Here is a 4,407-nt window from a genome sequence, read left to right on the forward strand (position 1 = left end):
AGGCAGTGTGAAAGGAAAACCATGGAGGCAGAAGCAGCGGCGGAGCGGGCAGGTGAGCGGACAGGGTCATGAGCACCGTAGATAGCAAATCGAAGCCGACTCAAATTGGACAGACGTGGATAGCCTGAGCGTCCGGAGAATCTATATCATCTCGCCGCCCTCCCTCTCGTCTTCACAGCTCAGTGGAGCCACCATCCCGACAACACGGCGGCGCAGGGCGTTGTACGAGCTGGCGGTGATGGCAGGCCCACTGTTCGTAGGCGACAACGGTGATGGCAAACCCACTGTTCCTGGGCGACGACGGTGAATCAATCACCGTCGAGGATGTCCGCTCCGACATTGCTCCGAGTTCGTCGCCAGAGAACTGATCCACTTCCTCTTTTCCACCAACATCTCGGCCCTGTCCCCCTTTGCCCTGGGCACCGCCGCGGGATGGACCGGTGGATGCGGAGCGGCTCGAAGGACGGCCGGCGACGAGAATAATGTGATCCGCCCTCACCTGGCCGCTTCCCCTCTTCCAGCGAGACGCGCTCCGCCGCCCAGCTCCTCACTCGACCTCGCGCCTCAGCCCAACAGCCACGTGATGGTCTCCCTGGCCTCGGCCCCAAATGCAAGCCAGTCGTCGGCGATGGGCAGAGCGGTCCAACACGCCCATGGGTGGGCCCTTCCCCATGGGCAGCTTCCTTTTCGCGGCTTCAGCTCAAGGGCCGTGGACGCCGACCTCTCCTCACCGTCAGCCTCATAGCATCGTTATTCGTCTTCTCGGCCTCGTGGCCGCCGCGGCCAGCAGGAGAAAGAAGCGGCAGCGGCTGAACCTCCACATCAAGACGGTCTCGCGTTGCATGAGCCCGCAGCAACGGAAAGAAGGGACGTCGGCAGCAAGAGCAGTTCACCCCGCCGCCGCAGAAGCTTGCCAAGATGAATTCATCTGACAACAGTGAGTCCTCTCGCTTGGGGAACATATCCAGATTGTGCTATTTGTTCGTCACTTTGCTGGCCAAGGTGGCCAACTGACCAAGCAGGGACGGCCGTCGGTACGTGTATCTTCACTTCCTGGTTTCTCTGCTCGCGGCCGTTTCTTTGTCTTCATGCGTCTATTTTGCGACGCAGCAAGGCCAGCGGCTGCACCCCGCCGCTATTCGCCTATTCCATCCCAAGATCCCCTGCTGCCTACAAGTGCTTCGTCCATGGAGGATTTATACACCCATGTGTTTGATGGCTTACTTGTGTAACCTATGCTTCGGCCTTGGAGGACGCACGCTATGTGTTCGATGGTTTGCCTCTGCAACATTGGTCAATTCACCATGCGAAATTTACCTAACAAGGAGTCCTATTTGATGGGGAAAAAAGGCACATTCAGGCTACTTGCCTTCTCTAAGGTAATGTTTCTTACTCGAATATGAATTTTATTTTTGAAGCAATAATTTAAACAAATTAAAAGTACCTTGGATATGATGTTCCTTTGCTAGTCTCACATAAAAAAAAAAGTTCAGAGAAAAATCACATATTTGACTGATTGGTCTCACATAAAAAGTTAAAAGATTTAGTTAGAATGCTACATCGCAGTTAATATTTTTTAATGTTCAAAACTAATCTTATGACTGATTGGGATATGGACATATGCAGATTGGTATTTGCACCTCCAGTTATCTATACGGCAATTGGTTCAATAGAACCATGCAATACTCACCACAAAAAGGGATCTATTTTTCAACAGAAGTATTCACATTGTTCTTTTTGTTGCAAATGCATAATTATGGCAGCAGATAAAGGAAAAGGGAGGTCGCTGATAAGCTCCTTCAGTTTGTGGTGGAGTGATGCCTGCTGTTCAAGATAATCACACATTGGATTTTAACTATCAGATCTGATTTTAAATTTCTTACCTACATTTATTTTTTGAGTCCTTGATTTTCATGGATAGGGAGATACTATTTGTGGTACTAATTCTAGAGAGGTCCAGTCAGAATGGATAAGTTCACATGTTGCCTGACCTTTGCAGGACGAGCCTAACATGTAGCTCAGGTGCCCATCTCCTTCTTTCTACTTCAGTTCACGCAATGGTAGCAGAAAGAGAAGTTGCTTATGTCTATGCATCTCTCACATGTACTGTTAATGCTCACCACCTGTTTGGTTAATTAACCGAGAAAGTCTGGAAACAGAATAATAAATTGCATCATTATTGAACGATATTGCTTATTTTCTGTAACTGTGAAGTCATTCACTTTTTCTGATTTGCAAAGTGAATTATTGTAAAACCAAATATTACAACTCCAGTGCATGTAGGTTAGGTGCTATACAAGTGTGCATTATGTTTTTTGAGGAAAGTGAAGATCTCACCGAAAGAGAACTGCAATTAAAGATAAAAGAATATAAAAAATGGGTTCCTGCTCATTTCTTTTCTTCCTTTCCTTTTTTCCCCACTTCATTCCTATTTACTTCAGTAGGCCTGGTTTATATAACTCCTCTGATGCAATACAATATGAGTAGTGTTATCAGATGTGTATAGTGTACCAAAGGGGTGTTAAAGAAGTTAGACTACTACAGATCCCGCTTCTTTTGGCAAAATGATCATCATAAAAAGAAATACAGATTAGTGAAGTGGAGTCTGGCGTGTCAACCAAAGCAACAGGGTGGCCTAGGAATTCAAAACCTAGAAATACAAAACATCTGTTTGCTAAGTAAATGGTTGTTTAAACTGTGTAACGAAGATGGACTTTGGCAATCTTTGTTGAAAAATAAGTATCTTACTAATAAAACCATAGGGGGCTGCACTAGCAGGTTATCAGACTCACACTTCTGGAAAGGACTTATGAAGGTGAAAGATCAATTTTTAAGTTTGGGATACTTTAAAGTGAACAATGGAAGTCAGACTAGGTAATCAACTACTAAAATTGAAATTTCCATCGCTATTCAATATAGTCTACAGGAAGCAAGATACTGTTGCTGCTATTCTTAATTCGACACCCCTAAATTTATCTTTTAGGAGAGCGCTAAGGGGTCAGAATTTGAACAGCTAGAACAGAATTGTTTCTTCAATATCAGATTTACAACTCAGGGAGGACCTAGACTTTTTTCATTGGTCACTACACTCATTAGGGTAATTTTCTGTCAAGTCTATGTATGCTGTGTTAGTCAACAATGGGGTTACAGTGTCACAAGATATTTGGCGTGCAAAACTACCAACTAAAATTAAGGTATTTATGTGGTATCTTAAAAAGGGGGTAATTTTAACTAAAGACAATCTGGTTAGACGCAATTGGCATGGAGATAAGTCATGTGCTTACTGTCATGTTCCTGAGTCTATACAACACTTGTTTTTTAGTTGTACTCATGCAAAGTTTTTGTGGCGCGCAGTTCATGTAGTGTTTGGTATATCACAACCATCTTCTATCGATGATCTGTTGAATAGATGGTGCAAAGTGGGAGATAACAAACATAATTTGTTGCTACTAACTGCAGCCTCGGCTATTTGTTGGACCATTTGGATTTCCAGGAATGTTGTTTTTGATAAATGTAAACCAAAATCATACTTGAAGGTACTTTTCAGGGGAACGTATTGGCTATGCCAATGGGCTCTGTTGCAGCAACATGAGCATCAGCACGCCCTCGTCCTCCCATGTCAGCAGCTTGAGGTGGCGGCACTTCGAGTCTTTGCGTCATTTGGATGGCTAACGTCGAGTCGATTAGGTTTTCATTAATCATGAGAAAAACTTGTTCAGTTTATTTACCTCGCTTAGACTTGTTTGTGCGAGTGTTTGGAACTTTTTACTGGTTTTGTAATAAGTGGACTGATTCTACCCTGTGTAGATGAAGCCGGATAGTATCTATCCTTTATCTTAAAAAACAATCTGACAGTTAGAAGCAACTTTTGTATTGTTCAGGTTTTGCAGCATTGCACCTTAGACGAGGAGGAAAATTAAAAAAAAAACTTTTTCATTCCATCATCAATTCATCTCTAGCATTGTGTCAGATATGCGAAGACTAACGCCTCTTGTGGTTTGGTTTGTGGTGGTAAAGTTAATGATAATATCCTTAATCATGACGCTTTGCAATTATATTAGTTTTCCTGAGTGCTGCGGTATCTTTGTCGTAGGCCGTAGCTATTGCTATTCTTCTACCCTCATAGACCATTTTAGTTAAATAGCGCCTCCCTATTGTATATAATTCCACGCCAGAATGGTTTGGTTTGTTAGAATGCTAAATCGCTGTTAATATTTTCCTGATATTCTGACCTAATCTCATGGCTGATTGGGATATGCACATATGTACCTTGGTATTTGCATCTTTAGGTAACACATATTCATATGTGAAAGATCTTTCAAACAATTGGTTTAATAGAGCCATGTAAAACTCACCACAAAAGGGATATAGTTTTCAACAAAACACTAATATTTATTACCATTCAAA

The 4,407-nt window shown here is 43.3% G+C and overlaps 1 long non-coding RNA gene across 1 annotated transcript; it reads left to right on the forward strand.

Annotated features, from left to right (window-relative positions):
- Positions 1-211: 211 nt before the first annotated feature.
- Positions 212-3,865, forward strand: LOC120700015. Its single transcript, XR_005685761.1, has 2 exons — positions 212-1,034; positions 1,111-3,865. It is a non-coding gene; the product is annotated as an uncharacterized LOC120700015 (long non-coding RNA).
- The last annotated feature ends 542 nt before the right edge of the window (positions 3,866-4,407 follow it).

Source organism: Panicum virgatum, chromosome 3K (genome assembly GCF_016808335.1).
Source record: "Panicum virgatum strain AP13 chromosome 3K, P.virgatum_v5, whole genome shotgun sequence".
NCBI classification, from domain to species: domain Eukaryota; kingdom Viridiplantae; phylum Streptophyta; class Magnoliopsida; order Poales; family Poaceae; genus Panicum; species Panicum virgatum.